Below are 22,205 nucleotides of genomic sequence, written 5' to 3' on the forward strand. Positions count from 1 at the left end.
GCGAAAATTTCCGTTCCAATCGACGATGAAAGATGAAGAAAGATTGAAAGACGATTTGACAGATGAGACATAAATAAAGTCGTCCACCTAAAAACGTACACCCATCTTGGCTAAACTCTCTCTCTGTCTTTGTCTCTGTCTCTGTCTATGTTCAAGTCTTTGTCTTTGTCCATCTCTGTCTCTGTCTCTCTCTCTGTCTCTCTCTCTCTCTGTCTTTGTCTGTCTCTGTCTCTATCTCTGTCTCTCTGTCTCTGTCTCTCTCTCTCTCTCTCTCTCTCTCTCTCTCTCTCTGTCTTTGTTTCTCTGTCTATGTTTATGTCTTTGTCTTTGTCCATCTCTGTCTCTGTCTCTGTCTCTGTCTCTCTCTCTCTCTCTCTCTCTATCTCTCTGTCTTTGTTTCTGTCTCTGTCTATGTTTATGTCTTTGTCTTTGTCCATCTCTGTCTCTGTCTCTGTCTCTGTCTCTGTCTCTCTCTCTCTCTGTCTTTGTCTGTCTCTGTCTCTATCTCTGTCTCTCTGTCTGTCTCTCTCTCTCTCTCTCTCTCTCTCTCTCTCTCTCTCCTCTCTCTCTCGTTACAAGTAACAAATATGTACAATATTAAATTGTATATATTCCACGGGTAAGAAAAAGAAACGAGAACGAAAATTCGTCAATGTGTTTATAAACTCAGAAAATAATGCATCAAACTATCATAACAAAGTATAATCATTTAATTTTATTTATAATAATCTTCAACTTATAAGCTTCCTCTATTTCTTCATTTTTCATTGTTTTCTACAGCTTCCAATAAATTAAATGATTCTCTCTCTCTCTCTCTCTCTCTCTCTCTCTCTCTCTCTCTCTCTCTCTCTCTCTCTCTCTCTCTCTGTATAATCTATCGATGCCAAAGGGAAGGGGGACGAAACGCAAAGATAACGATTCTCGAGTCTCAAAGTTTCGAACCCTTATTTTTTCCTCGTCGATCTCTTGGCAGCGACGATTCCAGGTAACTTTTCAGCTTAACGCTTTCCCCCATCGTTATTCTCGCTCCCTTTCTTTCCTCTCGACAGGGGGGATCGGGAGGGGACCGACCATCGCCTTCATCAAATTAACAACAGGAACTGCCGAGGAACTTACAACTCGCGAGAACGAAGCAGTCTCGCGGCTACAGTTGCACGGCGCGTGATATCAACCGCGTTGAAACTTGCAAACTATGCGTCCAACTTTTTCCCTATACTCGCCGAACGGGACATCTCGAAAGGGATCTCGCATCTCTTCAAGAAGCGAATTAATATCTTTCTGCGCTCCTAACTTTCGACCACGTCGTGTTCCTTGACCAGTAGTCTCGATAATCTCGATAATCTCGATAATTTGGACGAGAATTTTTAATTCGTTCGTGCAAATGGTTGGAGGCGGTGAATCGATATTTCAAGAAGAAATTTGTTGATCAATTTTTTTTTTGGGATGGAATCGTATGAAGCCTTTTGTCGGACACGATGTTGGACAGGGTGTATTTTTATTATAAATATCGGTAGAAAAGTCAAAATGGGATATAGTAGCAAGGTATGACCGATACGTGTGATTGGAGAGAAGTAATCATAGGAGCACTCGATCATGTTTGAACCTGGACGTTGTCATGGCCACGTTGTCGATATGTGTCGGGGAAAATTGCTTTTATTTTAATTGAATTTTCGAAAAAAAAAAAAAGGGGAGGGGAAATAGATAGCGTATCAACGCGCCGTGTAATCAGCTCCCTACAAAGGACACTTCTATCAAATGCATCCGCAACATTTTACAGAGACATCAGGAACATTTATATTTTCGTACGATATTAAAAAAAAAAAAAAAAAAAAAAAAAGCGGATTTTATCGCGTCGTTGGAAAATTTATTCTCGAAATAAAAAACGGAATCAAACCATTACCTAATGTAACGCGAACAATTAGACAGATTACGCGCAACTTCGATGGATAAACGAGCGGCATTAGGGAACCGCAACGTTCCTCCTTTTTACCTTTTAGCAAACGCTCGACTACGCAACAACAAAAGCAACGATAATTTAACTGAGAATTATAATACCGTATATATCTACCATTATCCTCTTAACCTGGTTCCAGGTGATTTCATCGTTTATTCCAAAAAAATGTTATTCGAAAGTAATACCATCCATCAATAATGTCGATTAATTTAAGTGGCAATTATTAAAGAATATGCGGATATATAAAATTAAAAAAGAAGAAAGCAAATAATTTATTCAAATCGGAATATGGTTAATAATATCAATAATTATACAGTAACTTCAAATGGGAATTAATCAAATGGAAATATCATATACAAAAAAGATACACGATTGATAACTAATCCTATTATAAGTCGTGTATCAGAAAATTCTCGTAATTAATTAATGAATATCATACAAAAAAGATTATCTTATTATATCAATAATATCGACGATTAATCAATAATAAATGACAATCAATGAATATCATATCACAAAAAAGATTAACTTGTTCTATTATGAGTCAAATATCAAATAATTCTTAAAATTGAGTATTAATTATTATAATAATTTCAAATAACAATTATCAATGAATATTATATACGAAAAGAATACACGAATAATTTATCCTATTATAATATATCAATACTAGTATCGATACTATCGATTAATCGAATGGCGATCGAATGAATATCATGTATGAAAAAGATTAATAACTTATCCTATTATAAGTCAAATATCAAAAAATTCCCAAAATTGAACTATTATTATTAATATTAACAATTAATCAATAGTTTCGAGTGACAATTATCAACGAATATCGCAAAAAAGATTATCCTATTATAATATATCAATACTAGTATCGATAATCAATGATAAATTCGAATGGCGATCGAATGAATATCATGTAAATGAAAAATAATATAAATAAAATAAATAACTTATCCTATTATAAGTCAAATATCAAAAAATTCCCAAAATTGAACCATTATTAATATTGACAATTAATCAATAGTTTCGAGTGACAATTATCAACGAATCGCGCAAAAAAGATTATCCTATTATAATATATCAATACTAGTATCGATAATCAATGATAAATTCGAATGGCGATCGATGAATATAAAAATTCTCAAAACTAAATATTAATTAATAATTTCAAATAACAATTATCAATGAATATCATATACGAAAATAATACACGAGCAATAATTTATTCTATTATAATATATCAATACTAGTATCAATAGTATCGATTAATCAACGATAAATTCGAATGGCGATCGATGAATATCGTGTATAAAAAAGATAAATAACTTATCCTATTATTTAAGTCAAATATCAAAAAATTCCCAAAATTAAACCATTATTAATATTAACAATTAATCAATAGTTTCGAGTGACAATTATCAACGAATATCGCAAAAAAGATTATTCTATTATAATATATCAATACTAGTATCAATAGTATCGATTAATCAACGATAAATTCGAATGGCGATCGAATGAATATCATGTAAATGAAAAAGATAAATAACTTATCCTATTATAAGTCAAATATCAAAAAATTCCCAAAATTGAATTATTAATATTAACAATTAATGAATAATTTCGAGTGACAATTATCAATGATATCGGCAATTAATCAACGATAAATTCAACGACGATGACGATTACTAACCAAGAGTGTCACACTACTCTTTACAGAGTCGTGCAATCTCTTAACGAATCGTTAACGTTACGCGTCTTCCTTTTGAATCGGTTCGTGGCAAGGCGTGGTATCCAGAAGTTTTGCAGGGAACTGTAGGAGGCAGAGCTGAGCGCAGACATCGTGTCACGTATCAGTGTGCTAGAAACTGTTGCGAAACTGTTCCGCGTGCTCGCACGCGGTAATGCAAGTTCGAGGGTGGGGGAGGGGAGGCGAGGAGGGGCCTATAGAGGACACGTCGCGCGGAATAAGGAACGGAACAGGAGGTAGCGTTGCATCGCCCTTAGGATCTGTTTTGCGCGGCAATAAGAACAATTATGATAATAATTGAATGGTTAACGGTGGCGCGGCAAGAAATTCCTGCTCGAACTTCGCCGACAGTCGTCTGCTAATACTTTACTTATTAGATTGCAACGCGTCGCGGCCGCTAATGGAAAACGTGCAATTGAGTTGGCCCGATGCTGATGGAATCTAGCCAGCCGTGTTGTTACGTCTCTGCCCCTTATTTTCAACGCACCAACGTTTCTTCCTTTCTTTCGTAAAATGTGGAAATCGAAGTAGCGCGCGAAGAATTCTCCCCTCTACGCCCCCCCCCCTCCCCTCCCCTTTTAATCTTATTAACTCTGGAGCGAGGTGAAGTGAAATACTCGATTCGGAGTATTTTTATGACATTTCTGATCGTATAATGAAGAACGGTAACAGCTTTATAGTAGTAGTAGTAGTAATAATATTTCTTCTTTCTTCGACTCGTGAATTTATATATATATATATATATAAATTTTCCTTGAGAATTTTCCTTTGTCGTCGATTCAATTTTTTTCGAATTTCGTAATTGAACGGAAATTGGGAAAAATTTACCTAATTGAATTGTCGTGTATACGAAAAAGAAATTGAAATTCTTCGGCGGCAACGAATATTTTCGACGAGAATAATGGAACGGGATATGCTTGCTCTTATTATTATAGTTTCTATTCTCTACGAGAAACGATAAGTAAGGATCGCGTTTATTATAAATCATTCGTAGGTTTTTATTTCCAGTCGATCCTCGTGATCTTTAAATTGAAACATTCTGGTGACTTTTATCGATCTCCGCCGATAGCCTATTTATTTCCAACTTTATTTCCAATGACCCCGATTCAAATTTTTCGTTATTTATGACCATTCTCCGCCTCTTTTCTTGAAGAAACCTTGACTCAATTATAATTGATCTAAATACCGTTATAAATTATAAACTCAATAACAAGATTTGGAAATTGAACAAGTTTTTTTTTTTAAATAATTTACAAATAGAATTCCCAAAAAATTTCGTTATTTGATTGACTATTCTCCACCTCTCTTTTAGAAATCTTGACTCAATTACAATTGATCTAAATATCGCTTATAAATTATAAACTCAATAACAAGATTTGGAAATTGAACAAGTTTTTTTTTAAATAATTTACAAATAAAATTCCCAAAAGATTTCGTTATTTGATTGATTATTCTCCATCTCTCTTTTAGAAATCTTGACTCAATTACAATTGATCTAAATACTGTTATAAATTTAATAACAAGATTTGGAAATTGAACAAGTCTTCTTTTAAATAATTTACAAGTAGAATTCCCAAAAGATTTCGTTTGACCATTCTCCACCTTCTAGAAATCTTGACTCAATTACAATTGATCTAAATATAAATTAAAAATATAAATTATAAATTCAATAACAATATTTGGAAACTGAACAAATTTTTTTTTTTTTAAATAATTTACAAGTAGAATTCCCAAAAGATTTCGTTTGACCATTCTTCATCTTCTAGAAATCTTGACTCAATTACAATTGATCTAAATATAAATTAAAAATATAAATTATAAACTCAATAACAAGATTTGGAAATTGAACAAGTTTTTTTTTTGAATAATTTACAAATAGAATTCGTTTGACCATTCTCTACCTTCTTGATTCGATTACAATTGATCTAAATTAAATTATAAATTATAAACTCAATAACAAGATTTGGAAATTGAACAAGTTTTTTTTTTAAATAATTACAAATAAAACTCCCAAAAGATTTTGTTTGATCATTCTTCACCTCTCTTTTAAAAATCATCTCTCTTCTTCTTGACTCAATTATAATTGATTACATCTAAATACCATTATAAGTTATAATCTCAATAACAAGATTTGAAAATTGAACAAGTCTTTTTTTAAATAATTTATAAGTAGAATTCCCAAAAGATTTTGTTTGACCATTCTCCACTTTCTAGAAATCTTGACTCAATTACAATTGATCTAAATTTATCTAAATATAAACTAAATTATAAATTATAAACTCAATAACATGATTTGGAAATTGAACAAGTTTTTTTTTTAAATAATTTACAAGTAGAATTCCCAAAAGATTTCGTTTGACCATTCTCCACACTTCTAGAAATCTTGACTCAATTACAATTGATCTAAATATAAATTAAATTATACATTATAAATTCAATATTTGGAAATTGAACAAGTTTTTTTTTTTGAATAATTTACAAATAGAATTCATTTAATCATTCTCCACCTTCTAGAAACCTTGACTCAATTACAATTGATTTAAACTAAATTATAAATTATAAACTCAATAATGAAATTTGGAAATTGAACAAATTCTTTTTTTTTTAAATAATTTACAAATAAAACTCCCAAAAGATCCCAGCTGTGCTTCCTTTTCGAGTCACCTGTTCGAGGCCTTTGTCTGAATGAAAAGAAGGGGCGAACCCTCCTTTGAACCTTCGACAGAATGCACAGGCGTATCGATTGTGGCGTGCAATTGAATCCCTGCTGAATCTGTGCGCCACTCGACATATGATCCGTGCCTCAACGTTGTTGGATATACACGCGAGATCCGCATAATCGATGGATCCGTGGCGGCAATCGTGGTGGACACGCGCCACGTCTTCAAGGGTTTCGACTTTCATCCCTGCGAAACTCCCTGCCTTTGACGGTACTTGTTTCGAAGAAATCTATCATGATTGATATGCCGATCCTTGGGTTTGACGGTTGCTCAAACAACGTCTAGACATCCATTTTAACTTTGGATGACCCAGTTCAGGTGATCACGAAAGCGGATAAAACAGATTTCGAAAAAAATAAGAATACTTTTATATATATATATATATATATATTTTCCTGTAACAATAAAAATTATCGAAGGAGAGAGAAAAAATTATCTTATCTTTATTGAGATATATAAAGTCGTTAGTCGTTGTTCCAAGATGGAAAACGGAGAATTAAATTTACTTATTAAAAGCGTCGTTTCAGCGATGTTTCGCGGATACTCGCCGTCGATGCAAATTAAAGAGGGGAGGGTAAAAGTAGGGCAAATGTAGATTCACCCGCTGCAGCGCGGAATCAAAATTTTCTAGCTGGCAACTTTTAACGAATCAAGTTTCCGCCAATCGTCTAAGGTTAGAAAGACTTTCGCTACACCCCCGCCTCCCCCCTTCGATATTTGCAATCTTCGCCTTTGACAGGCCGGGGTAACTCGGGGTCGGCTAAGAGCGTTGCCACTTTACATACACGGTTATCGCAAAACAACTTTCCTTCGCGACTACGTTCAACGTAACAACTTGGAAACTCGTCGTCGCAAACTTTATGGCGGTTTTCCTCAAAACACGCGTGCCTAGAAACGCGTTGTAGATGAAGATGGAAGGAAAAAGAAGAAAAAGGAAAAAGCGAAAGAGCACGTGGAAAAGTGAAACGCGAAAACCTTCTCCTTCTCCTCCGTTGGTTGGAAGAAAGGATAGGTTGAAAGGCGATCATTAAAACAGAGGTAACGAGTTACCTTCTTTGTCCACGCCAAGGTTTACGATTCGTTTTAGCGACATTACCGCTTTACGAGAGGTAGTTCCGCGGTTTTAACCGTGGCGGGCTTTTTGAAATTTTGTTAATGCGTTGCTTCGTTTTTTTCATCACTCGTTTATCTTTTTTTTTTTTTTATCCTCGAATTATTATAAGGGTAAGAAATCGAGCGTGCTCGGATATACGAAATAAAAGGGACAAGACTTTTTTTTTTTTTTCCTTCTCATTCTTAGGGAATGCAAACAATATTCGAATATTTTTAACGGGGGTTGTTTATATTTAATATCGTAATATTTTTATGTTTTAAATAAGGATATAAATAATAAAGAATAATATCGATGAATTCGGATATATTTTGCTTGTATATTTCCTCTTTGCAAATAGAAAATGTTAGAACAATATCTTAATAGGTATCTAAGGAATTGAAAAAGAGAGAGAGAGAGATCCAGATTTCTTCTCCACGATTTTTAATAATTCGTAAAATAGGCGCGTGATGAGAGATTTTTTCGCGCACAAAAGAATCTTTTTCTCCGTTTTCTTGCCAATTGTCGATTGTTGGAAATCGTTCAGCACGATATCCCTCGCGATATTTGTCATTTTCTCGTTATTATATACTTTCTCGTTGTCGGTAATCTGCATCGTTTTCCTTCTTCAATAAGATTTTCGAACGATCCTGATTGCTCTTCTAGAATCTTTATGAAATGATCGAGTAACATTCCTTTGTTGATAGCGTAATCTTTGTTAGAAATGGATTATTTTCGACGAGAGATTCGAATGATTCTCTCGTGAGAAAGATTTCAGAAACCGAAGAATCTATTTTTTGTGACCATGAATCAATAGAAAGTTATTGGAAATTTTTCCTCTCCGATGAAACTTTTCTTTTACAGAAATAAACTGTAAAAGTAAGAGAAAAACCTACGAGAATTGTTATGTTTTACCAATCTTTTTCAATTCTCCCCCTTAAGACGTATATTCATTCTTCCCTCGATAAATCGGTCAACTTAACCCGTTAAACCTGTTGAAATTTTATTCGCGTAATATATTCTAGAATATAGAAAAAAAAAAAAAAAAAGTTTCACATTTTCGTAAACGTAACCTAATATCTAACTTAACCAAGATTTTTTTTAATTAAAATGAAAAAAGAAAAAGGAAAAAAGGATTAATAATCAATAATCAATAATTAAAATGTCACCAATAAATCCACCTATATTCCCCATCTTATTATCAAAGGGCGAACCGTTTAATAATTCGCCACGAATTTCCATCTGTCTACCACGGTAATTAACCGAGTATTCTCATTTCACGAAACCGCACATCGTCATCATTCGTTTTATATACCATCGACGCTTATGAACGTGGTGGGCCGTCTCACGGTATGGAAAATGGCTTCGTTTCCCGAAAGCGAAAACCAGTACCCATTCGGATACTACGATCACCGGAATAATTGTTAAATAATATCCTTTTTTTCCACGCTCTCCTATACATATATATATATATATATACACATATTCCACGCTGGAACTTCTGTTTTTTAATTGGGTCAATTATCATCGAACAATTTGTATCCGAGAAAAATTCTCTCGTGTCCCGATCAAACATACGCGAACGGTGCTCAAACAAGCTCGCGCGCGCGCGTTTTTTTTTTTTTCCCCCAAGCCAGATGAAACGAAATATTGAAGTTCCTCGTTTAATTTAACTAACCTGTTGGGGATGCGCGAAACGTCTCTCTTCGTCCTTTCCTTCCCCCCCTCTCCCTCTATTTTTATATACGTGTATTTCGTCCTTCTCCCCCTCTTTCTTTCTTTCTGTTTCCTTCTTCTCTCTCTCTCTCTCTCTCTCTCTCTTTTATTTTTTTTTTCTTTCTACTTTTTCTCGATAAGGTATTTCCGTTTTATTTTGTACCCCGCGTTGTATTATGCGCTCGACGTTTCTGAATGAGGGTACTCTCTCGCTTTATCGATCGACACGTGATGGTATTTTCCACCCCTCTCGCCGACACCCCCCCCCCCGGCGGTTTTTCTTTATTTGTAGAAATGAATTTATTTTAAAGTTGGAAAAAAAGTGCCGATACCACTCATACCATTATCTTACCCAACGGCGGTGACTTCCTCCTCTGCCAATAACAACAACAACAACAACAACAATCTCAAACGCGCGAGAACATCGTGATACGCACGCTTCTCGTTCTTCTCCACGAGGATAGATCGATACTCGTGCATTATGTGCACTATGATAAAAGGCTGCAAGCTCTTTCCTCTTTCCTCTCGTTTGTATCTTGGATGCTCAAAGGCTGCCAAGATAGTCGTACGTCCAGGTATACGGGTACACTTTGCCCATTGTATACGTTGTACGTACAGTTCTAATATCGTTGCTGCAGGTTGCTGCAGGATTAACTCGAAATTTAATGGGTTTTCGAATTGCTATGGGAGGAGGGTCGTTTGCAGAGGGTGGTCGGGCGAGGATTTATGGAGGAGGCTGGCAACCCTTGAAAAAATAGAAATAAATAAATCGAGGAGGGTTAATGGGTTATTAATTAAAGAGGCCACCTTCAGAAGATTTTCTCCACGCTTGTTGTTGTACGATAAATCGGCCCTTGCTCGTTAATTTATGTTATGTATGGGGCATTTCGGTCTCGAGGACGACACGCGTTAATAAAGTGTACGTAATTTATACCTATAATATATCGGCATTGTTAACATTTTTCCAAATCGATCGAAGTGATAAATAAATGATTTTATATATATATTTGCATAATGTTGTAAAGAAATTTAAATAAAACTTCTGATATAAAAATTTATTCAAAGGAAAATCTCTTCTCAATTTTTCTTTAAATAATAATTTGTTAAGAATTTGCAAGAAAGTCTTTTGTGCAATGTTACAATTTCACGCAGTTTACAATTTACATGAAATAAAATTATTATTATACTACATTCGATGTATATTTTGAGAAACGCGATATATTCTTTTTTTACATTAGTTGAATACCTATCTGCTTGTTTAATTATATAATATAATTATGTGATAAAGAAGTACGAAAAATAAAAGGAAAATAAAGAATGGTCTATTTTCAGATCGTGCCACGATTTTGGAAACTGGGTGCAGGTCAGCGGATATTCAAGAGAAGCAAAGAGGTCAGTAAATATTTTAACGAGTAGTCTTGAATTAAAATTTGTCATATCTTTTCGCTCTAATTATTCGAATTTGAAATTGGAACGATAAAATCCTATTAATACCTGACGATAATTTCGGCCTGGGAAAAATTCCATTTCAAGTTGAAATTTTGTAAATTTCTCTTCCTTTCTCATCCTTTGTTAAATCGGCGCTCCTTACTCCTTTTCGCAAAATGCATCCTTTCGCAATTTAAATATTCATCTCTGTTAAATCGGTATATATACACGAGGTTGGGAAAAATTTTCACGGTATTTTAAAAGTTTTTCAGAAGCGAAACGATTTTCCCTACTCTAACCGGTTGCCATTCTTTCCCTTCGCGGATAATGAATTCCCTCTTTTCGTGCGTCCACGCGTGTGCCCACCCTTTTATTTTCTTTGGTAATGACCGCGGAAGAAATATAAAACGCGCGAACTCGAGCAAAGTAGAGAACGAGAGGACGAAAGAAACGCGGATGAATTTATTACATTTATTGTTGAATCACGAAGCAACACGAGTATCTCTCGTTTTTTTAATCCACTCACACGTATGATGCGACGTACATCGCAAGATATTCACACCATAAGATACTTTCCTTCTTTCTTATCACCTTAATCAAATTATTGGCGCGTATGCTATTTTTATTTTAACTACCTCTAAAATTTATCTAAATTTTAGCTACCTTGTATAACTCGGATCAAAAAGATTCATATGACTAGTATCAAATTAGTAAAAAGTAATATCCACACATAAGATACTTTTCTTCTTTCTTAATCAAATTATTGGTACTCATGCTATTTTTATTTTAATCATCTTGTGGAATATTAAATAATATTAAAATCTATCTTGACTTTAGCTAGGGTGTGTAACTCGGATCAAAAAGATTCATATGACTAGTATTAAATTAGAAAAATAATATTCATACCATAAAATACTTTCCTTCTTTCTTATCACCTTAATCAAATTATTGGCGCGTATGCTATTTTTATTTTAACCACCTCTAAAATTTATCTAAATTTTAGTAGCTTGTGTCAGATCAAAAATATTCATATGACTAGTATCAAATTAGTAAAAAGTAATATCCACACATAAAATACTTTCCTTCTTTCTTATCACCTTAATCAAATTATTGGCGCGTATGCTATTTTTATTTTAACCACCTCTAAAATTTATCTAAATTTTAGTAGCTTGTGTCAGATCAAAAATATTCATATGACTAGTATCAAATTAGTAAAAAGTAATATCCACACATAAGATACTTTCCTTCTTTCTTATCACCTTAATCAAATTATTGGCGCGTATGCTATTTTTATTTTAACCACCTCTAAAATTTATCTAAATTTTAGTAGCTTGTGTCAGATCAAAAAGATTCATATGACTAGTATCAAATTAGTAAAAAGTAATATCCACACATAAGATACTTTTCTTCTTTCTTATGAAATTATTGGCATGCATGCTATTTTTACTTGGAATTTTATATGGAATATTAATTAAAATCTTTCTAAACTTTAGCTAACTTGTGTAATTCAAATCAAAAAGATTCATACAGCTGATATCAAATTAATGAAAAGTAATATCCAGACCATAAGATACTTTCCTTCTTTCATATCACCGCTTCCTTAATCAAATTATTAGCGTGTATGCTATTTTTATTTTAATCATCTCTACAATCTATCTAAATTTTAGCTAGCCTATGTAACTTGAATCAAAAAAAAATCATACGGCTAGTATCAAATTAGTGAAAAGTAATATTCATAAGATAATTTTCTTCTTATCACCTTAATCAAATTATTGGCGTGCATGTTATTTTTATTTTAATCATCTCGTAGAATATTAATTAAAATCTGTCTAGACTTTATAGTCTGTGTAACTCGGATCAAAAAGATGCATATGACTGGTATCAAATTAATGAAAAGTAATATTCACACCATAAGATACTTTCCTTCTTTCTTATCAAATTATCGGTGCGCATGCTATTTTTATTTTAACCATCTTGTGGAATATTAAATAATATTAAAATCTATCTTGACTTTAGCTAGCCTATATAACTCGGATCAAAAAGATTCATATGACTAGTATCAAATTAGTAAAAAGTAATATCCACACCATAAGATACTTTCCTTCTTTCTTATTACCTTAATCAAATTATTGGCGTGTATACTATTTCTATTTTAACCACCTCTAAAATTTATCTAAATTTTAGCTAGCTTGTATAACTCGGATCAAAAAGATTCATATGACTAGTATCAAATTAGTAAAAAGTAATATCCACACATAAGATACTTTTCTTCTTTCTTATGAAATTATTGGCACTCATGCTATTTTTATTTTAACCATCTCTAAAATTTATCTAAATTTTAGCTAGCTTGTGTAACTCGGATCAAAAAGATTCATATGACTAGTATCAAATTAGTGAAAAATAATATCCATACCATAAGATACTTTCCTTCTTTCTTATCACCTAATCAAATTATTGGCGCGTATGCTATTTTTATTTTAATCACCTCTAAGATTTATCTAAATTTTAGCTAGCTTGTGTAACTCGGATCAAAAAGATTCATATGACTAGTATCAAATTAATGAAAAGTAATATTCACACCATAAGATACTTTCCTTCTTTCTTATCAAATTATCGGCGCGCATGCTATTTTTATTTTAACCATCTTGTGGAATATTAAATAATATTAAAATCTATCTTGACTTTAGCTAGCCTATATAACTCGGATCAAAAAGATTCATATGACTAGTATCAAATTAGTAAAAAGTAATATCCACACATAAGATACTTTTCTTTTTTCTTATCAAATTATTGGCACTCATGCTATTTTTATTTTAATCATCTCGTGGAATATTAATTAAAATCTATCCAGACTTTAGCTAGGGTAACTCGGATCCGTGAACGGAAAAAGATTCATACGGCCGGTATCAAATTAGTGAAAAGTAATACAAGACGAGAGTATACGGTAACAGAGAATAATACAATTCTTTTTCCAAGCATTAAATGGATCGAGTTTCGGTTAAAGGTTAGAAGGGTAAAAAGCGGGACGTCTGTCTGACTGGTTCGAGAAACGAATCGCGACTACCTTGGAGTTATAGGAACGCGGAGCAAACTGCTATTATTACCGCTTTTTTATTAGTCACGTTCCGAAGACCGGGCTCACTAATTTACAGAGACGTTCTCCGTCGAACAAGGCAACTTTCAAAGAAGTTCTTGTTAACAAGCCCCGCCTAGTATTTCCTGATTTCTTGTTTCCGCGCATTTACAAAGGCTCCACTTCGCGGAGGAACATTAGTATTTCTATTTCGGTGTTAACCGCTCTTGGGGGAGTCGACGATATGAAATATCGAGCCGTGGAAAATTTAACGATCCCCGATTAAACAGGAATCTGCTACCATTAAGCAGGGAAATAGCAATCATTCTTTCTTTTCCTTCCTTCCTTCCTTCCTTCTTTTTCTTTTCATTAATCTCAATATCTCGATTCTAGTTAGTCTCCACTTTTTTTTATTTTACATCTTAAGATTTACAAAGATTTTAAATTCCCTTCAGGATGAATCTGAAAAAAAAAAGAACACGAATTTACGTTACATTCTTAATCGAATTCGAATAAAAATTAAATCTGTAAGCGGAAATGAAAACGAGATACGAATATTTGCATCTTCGAGTATGATCGGAAAAGTGAAGGGAGAAGTGAGAAAAAGAAAGAAAACGTAATTGAGATGTAAAGATAGATGGTAGAGAAGGAAGAGGCCGTCCGTCGTTCAGCGACGATCAAGGATGGCCAAACGAAGGGCCAGTTCCTCTCGACGGGCCGGCACCACGGATAAAGCTGAAGGATCGATCTGAAACCTTGCACCGCCGCCTCCCCACTACCGTGACCCGTGGCGTGGAACACGCGCATGCGCAGCGACGCGAAAACCGTGTTTATTATACATGCTTTATGAACGGGCGCACACGCCCGCACACGCAAAAACCAATTTCTCTTCTTGCCCGCGTTTACGCGTTTCGTTCGAACAGCCCAGAGCTGTCCTTTAGGCTTCTCTTTAGACAGCCACGGCTTACGAGAGTTTAATTGAATTCTGCCTGCCTCTTACATTTTTCTCCATTTCTCTCTCCCTCTCTCTCTCTCTCTCTCTCTTTTTCTTTTGTATTCGCGTGTCTCGCGACGTTTATTTATTTTTCCATAGTTTCGCGATAATTTCGAAATCGATCGATCGAGGAGTTCAAGGTTCGAGGTTTGAGGCTTTCATATCAGGTTTTTCTTTTCTTTTTTTTTGAAAAGAATTAATCACACAGCGTCTGGCATTACGGATTCGCAGGGGCACGGTATTCGATTCCCGTCGTGCACGTACCGTTTCACCTATTTGTCCACGTTCGAATGTTAACAAGATTTGGGGATAAGGTATTCAGTGGACGAAGCATGGATTTTCCGCGGCATCCTCGCGAATTTCTCCATTTCACGGGCGATTTGTCCACGGGTGGAGGGTGTGGGAGGGGCTTTGGAGCGCGAGGTCACTACGCGACGACTTTTTAAATCTCATCTGCGACGATCTCACATCTCTATTCCAAGCATCCTTAGATCTTGGAAACCGATCCTAGATGGTAAATCGCTCTTCGTTGTAGTACGGAGTAAGCCGAGTTTCTTTCTTTTCGTTTTTTTTTTTCCTTTCATTTTGTGAAAAGTTTTTCAAGGAAGAGACATTAGTTATACGTATTCATTGCTTTCTCGTGGTCAGTTTTAAAACTTTTCCTAATAATATATCGAATATCGTGAGAACCTCGAGTTTCCACATCGAGTTTCCATCTTTAAATTAATCATTTTGAACGTATTATATTACGCTATTATATACAACAATATTCCTATCAAAAAAGAAAATTCTTCAAATAACACGTATTTAAAAATTCTTCCAAAACGATCGAAGAAGGATTCCTTGGGTTTCGTCTTGTTTCTCCTTGACTTTAAATAAGAGCAATTATAGATACATTGCTGTCGTTTCAAAAAAGAAAATTCTTTAAATAACACATATTTAAAAATTCTTCAACGATAGAAGAATTCTTTGGGTTTTATCTTGTTCCTCCTTTAAATAAGAGCAATTACGGATACGTTGCTATCATAGGAAAAAAAAAAATTCTTCAAATAACATAAGAATACATAAGAAAGTATAACATATTAATACATAAGAAAGCATATTTAAAAATTCTTCAACGATAGAATTCTTTGGATTTTATCTTGTTCCTCCTTTAAATAAGAGCAATTACGGATACATTGCTATCATTGGAAAAAAAAAATTCTTCAAATAACACATAAGAAAGCATATTTAAAAACCCAAAACGATCGAAGGATTCCTTTCGTCTTGTTCTTCCTTGATTTTAAATAAAAGCAGATTGCAAAAAAAGAAAATTTTTCAAATAACACATAACAGAGCGTATTCAAAAATCCTTCCAAAATCGAAAAAGGATTCCTTGGGTTTCGTCTTGTTCCTCCTTGATTTTAAATAAGAGCAATTACAGATTGCAAAAAAAGAAAATTTTTCAAATAACACAAAACAGAGCGTATTCAAAAATCCTTTCAAAATCGAAAAAGGATTCCTTGGGTTTCGTCTTGTTCCTCCTTGATTTTAAATAAGAGCAATTACGGATTGCTATCGTTGGAAAAAAAAAAATTCTTCAAATAACACATAAGAAAGCATATTTAAAAACCCAAAACGATCGAAGGATTCTTTGGCTTTCGTCTTATTCCTTCTCTTTTAAATAAGAGCAATTACGGATACATTACTACGTTCCAAAAAAGAAGATTCTTTAAAATAAGAGGATATATTCAAAAATCCTTCCAAAATCGAAAAAGGATTCCTTGGGTTTCGTCTTGTTCCTCCTTGATTTTAAATAAGAGCAATTACAGATTGCAAAAAAAGAAAATTCTTCAAATAACACATAAAAGAACGTATTTAAAAATCCAAACGATCGAAGGATTCTTCGGGTTTCTTCTTGTTCCTCCGACTGTAAACGAGAGCAATTAAGCGAAATTACGGATACATTGCTCATCAGCTGGNTCCTTGATTTTAAATAAGAGCAATTATGGATTGCTATCGTTGCAAAAAAAGAAAATTCTTCAAATAACACATAAAAGAACGTATTTAAAAACCCAAAACGATCGAAGGATTCTTCGGGTTTCTTCTTGTTCCTCCGACTGTAAACGAGAGCAATTAAGCGAAATTACGGATACATTGCTCATCAGCTGGATCATCTTATCCCTAACCCGAAGGAAATGGGGGACGGGTCTATTATCCCGGCGAAAAGTTAAATGAATTATCTTTTGAGAAGAGGTGGTTTGCCTTTATAGGCTGTTGGAGGGCCATTATAACGGGAGCGCGGAGGTATAATCCGCGCGGAGGAGGATGCGGAACGCGGAAAAGTTGGTAAAACTGACGTTCCGGTAATTAGATTCAACGGTGCAAAAGGGCAACCGCGCCCTGCTTGACAGCGGGAAACTTGCTCCGATCCATTTCAATGAGCGATTATAAAATCCGTCTACGGGTTCTATATACGGAGAGACTTGCCCGCGCCCGTATTTTGCAATTATTATTTTCATTTACATAGTAACCGCCTCCCCCCCTCTCCCCGTTCGCCGATAGTTGCTCCTTCTCTACGTTCATTTCTTTCTTCCTTCCTTCCTTCCTTCCTTCCTTCCTTCCTTCCCCATCGAAACCAACGTTCGATCCCAAACAATGATACGACACGAAGGAGATCGGTGTTTAATCGTCCCTGTATAATGGGGAGGATAAATGATGGGAATTAATTTTCCGGCTTATGTGTATGTAAATCGAAGAATATATATATATATATATATATATATATGTCCATCGATGCACGATATCGAGGGTTGTGGAGGGTGGGTCTCGTTAGCGGACGATCGTAGAAAATTCCGTGAAAATTAATCGAAACGACCTTCGTCGAATTTATTATAGAAAATTGATCTTCTCTCTCTCCCAAATGTCAATCCTTTGGAAGACCTCGTTTAACACACACCTTTTTCAAAAATTATATCGTCGGATGGCATCGATAGTGAAGAACAAGAAGAAAGTATCGTTGTGATCTAACTTATTACTAATTTACTATTATATAAAACATTAGGAGGTAATGTTTCTTCGCGATTAGTTTTGTTCATTTTCTCTCAAAATATCTTGGAAAACTTCGTTGACCAAGTTTAACACCACTTTTTTCAAAAACCATATCGTCGGATGGCATCGATAAGAAGAAAGTATCGACGAGAAAAAAGTATCGTTGTGATCTAACTTATTACTAACTTACTATTATATAAAACATTAGGAGGTAATGATTCCTCGTGATTAGTTTCGTTCATTCTCTCTCAAATCCCATGGAAAACCTCGTTGACCAATGTTTAATAGCTTTTTCAAAAACTTGGTCTTTTTCAAAAACCAAATCGTCGGATAGCATCGATAGTGAAGAACGAGAAGAAAGTATCGTTGTGAACTTATTACACTACTATATAAAATGATAATTACTCGCGATTAGTTTCGTTCATTCTGTCTCAAATCCCTTGGAAAACCTTGTTGATCAATATTTAACACCACCTTTTCCAAAAACCATACCATCGATAGTGAAGAACGAGAAGAAAGTATCGTTGTGATCTAACTTATTACACTACTATATAAAATGATAATTACTCGCGATTAGTTTCGTTCATTCTCTCTCGAATACCTTGGAAAACCTTGTTGACCAATGTTTAACATCTTTTCCAAAAACCATATCGTCGGATGTCATCGATAATGAAGAACGAGAAGAAGAAAGTATCGTTGTGATCTAAAAAAATTTCGTCTTCTCTATACGACCATTACTAATTTACTACTATATAAAACATTAGGAGGTAATGATTCCTCGCGATTAGTTTCGTTCATTCTCTCTCAAATACCTTGAAAAATCGTTGATCAAGTTTAACACCACCTTTTCCAAAAACCATATCGTCGAATGCCACCGATAGTGAAGAACGAGTATCGTTGTGATCTAACTTATTACGCTACTATATAAAACATTAGGAGGTAACGATAATTACTCGCGATTCGTTTCGTTCATTTTCTGTAGCGCATCGCAGACTCGAGTCGGAAAAGCCGGGGTGGAAGACGGGGAGAGGGGAGGAAGAAAGGAGAAGGAGAGGAGGGGCGGCTGCGCCGCTTGTCCGCAGGCTTGTTTCCGCGCTTTGAGCATCGCATCCTCCGCGAACACGGGCGAGTTAACCAGCTCGCGTCCATCGCGAAAATAACGCCGTGGAAATCCGCTTGAGCGGAAACGGGTCGTCATTCCATCGATCCAATCTGCTCCCATCCCACTCATCTCTCTTCTCTATTTCTTCTTCCCCCTTTTCCCCTCTTTTTTTCTTTCTCCCCCTTCCACCCCTCCCGTCGCTCGCACGACTTTTCGTCCGAGCGAAAATCCTTACCGAACTTGATTTATATCGCGATAGCTCGTATTTGCGTACAAATATATTCCTGATGGAAATCGGAATCGCTTTGATTCGCCCAACGTCCCTCCCCTCCCCCGCCACTTGCCGATCTCGAGGCTAATTTTATTAGGCATTGACCCGCGTTCCAACGCTTTTCGTCCCCCGATTCTTTCTCGCTCGAATTTTCTTCTTCCTTCGGATCGATCGAGATCGATTGTATCGCACGCTTTGTTAAATATCGCGCGATTCTCTCAATTATTCCATCGCTTGATTAGGAATAACGATAAAATAATAAACGAAATAATCGACATCGACGTTTTCTCTCTTCTTCTCCCCTCCTTCCGCCCAATTAGATCCGACAACGACAACGGTTTTCGGATTCGAGGGAAAATTGTCCCACCGATAAATCGGAGGGGGAGAAACCGCGAAGTAATAGGGACGTATGCAGGCATTATCAGCGCAATTTTCCATGCTCGGTGCGTTGAAGTATCGCTTCTAGATGTCGTTAAGTCGAGTTATCTGTACACGAATAATTCCGTGCCGTGTACCGCCGCCATGCACTACATTCCCCCTATCTCAGCGGCGCACACACGAGGGGCCGCACGTGAACACGGAGGAGAATGGGGGGGAAAGCTGGTGTATACGAGCAGGACATTCCTCCCTCGGCGTGTGCGCCGTATACGCGTTATGCAATCCCTCCCCCCCCCCGCCCCCCAAAAACTACTATCTGGGATCGCTACTTATGGCCAGACACGATCTCTCCACGCTCCACCATTTTTCTCCGATAACCTCCATACCCGGTGCTCTAATAAATAAATGCCGATCTGGGTCATCGATGCGTCGTGGACGACGGGACACACGGAGAGGATGAGAACCGCTGTGTGTAAAGATATCTGGGCAAACAGTGATACGTTTTTTTTTTTTTACGCCAGGATTTATTCGTTAATATCCCGCGATCGGGGTTTATTAAGGGTGTCGGATCGTCGCGCGATACGTATTTCGATTTTGAGTAAAAAAGAAGTAAAGAATGAACGTTTTCGACGAAACAATGTATCATTTCGAATCTTGTCTATAGTGGGTTGGTGTTCAGATTGGATCTCCTTGTCTCCGTGTTTTCACGGAGAGAAAATGTGGGAACGAGCATCCATTACGAATGAAATCTTGGAAATGTTCGATTCGAATGTAAACGATTAGGGTTTAAATCTATCATTTTGTATTGTGATACAATGGAATGAATTTCTAAGTCAAAAGAAAGAAAGAAAAAAATAAAAATTGAAATGGGGGTTTTATAATTAAAAATTAAATTTTCGATGATTAAGGATGAAAATTCGTGAAAATTAGAGTAATAGTGTTTATCATTCTATTATTTTGTATTGTGATATAGTGGAATGAATTTCCAAGTAAAAAAGTAATTAGAGTAATAGTCTTTAAATCTATCATTTTGTATTGTGATACAATGGAATGAATTTCTAAGTCTAAAGAAAGAAAGAAAAAAATAAAAATTGAAATGGGGGTTTTATAATTAAAAATTAAATTTTCGATGATTAAGAATGAAAATTCGTGAAAATTAGAATAATAGTGTTTATCATTCTATTATTTTGTATTGTGATATAGTGGAATGAATTTCCAAGTAAAAAAGTAATTAGAGTAATAGTCTTTAAATCTATTATTTTGTATTGTGATATAATGGAATGAATTTCCAAGTAAAAAGGAAAAAATAAAAACTGAAATAAGGATTTTTAATAATTAAAAATGAAATCTTCGACGATTAAGATGAAAATTCGTAAAAATTAGAGTAATAGTTTTAAATCTATCATTTTATTGTGATACAATGGAATGAATTTTTAAGTGAAAAGAAAAAAAGGAAAAAATAAAAATTGAAATGAGGATTTTATAATTAAAAATGAAATCTTCGACGATTAAGGATAAAAATTCGTGAAAATTAGAGTAATAGTTTTTAAATCTATCATTTTGTATTGTGATACAATGGAATGGATTTCCAAATAAAAAGAAAAAAAGGAAAAAATAAAAACTGAAATGGATTTTATAATTAAAAATTGTAATATATATATATATATATATAGTTATTTGATAAAGGGAACTTGTTGCTGGGGACGTGGAAAATCTTGTACAGACAATTACGATGATTTTCATACTAGCAGGACAAGCAGATTGCAGAGAACGAGCGATATTAATATACACAGGCTGTATTAGCGGCGGGTATGAAATTTGAGTCAGGTATTAATCACATCCCAGAGCTTCCATACTAATTTGCTGATACCGATGAAACGCATTAAACATCCCTACTACAATAAATTCCTAATACAATCGACGGTGTGTTACATGAACCAGTGAACCGATTAAAGTTCCCTGTACATGTGCAATATTCGCGAATTAGAACGGTTAAATGAGTGCTTCGTCAGCCTTTGCTCGATTATTAACTGGCCTAGAACAAACCGATAGTATAAACGCACGCATAATTGCATTATTCGCGAAAAGTAAATATAACAAATAAATAAATATGTGCACTAACATAATGCATATATATATATATATATGCGAAGATCGAGTCCCTCTAATTTAAAAAATTATCGTTTCACGTATAAATTGAATCAAGACAATTATCTTGAATCTTTGCCTTCTTATACTTCAATAAAGTAAAAAGATGAATCCATTTGTGATCCAGAACAATAAAAAATTTAAGACAAAACTATTGTAGACTCTTCCGCTATTACAAATATATATTTGGAAAGAAAGAAATTCTTTTTCTTATTTTGATTTTAAATGCTTTATTTTCGATTAAGTTGGTGTTAAATTGTATTGACTTTGTATATAATTTTAAAGTGTAATAATTTTAAAGTATATAATTTTTTCGCACTGTGATATTAATTTTATTTTCAAATTAGTTTCTGATTTCTCTCAAGCTGTTGAAAACATAATGGATAAGAAGCAGATTCGAACAATTTTCCTATTCTAGTTCAAACTAGATTGGAAAGCTGCCGGCTTGCGATATCAATGAGGCGTTTGGTCCTGGGATCACTAATGTACTGCACAATGGTGGTTTAAAAAATTTCGAAGCGTTTATGAGAGCCTCGAAGACG

Source organism: Apis laboriosa, unplaced genomic scaffold (genome assembly GCF_014066325.1).
Source record: "Apis laboriosa isolate Shangri-la unplaced genomic scaffold, ASM1406632v1 scaffold4_cov146, whole genome shotgun sequence".
Lineage (NCBI taxonomy): Eukaryota > Metazoa > Arthropoda > Insecta > Hymenoptera > Apidae > Apis > Apis laboriosa.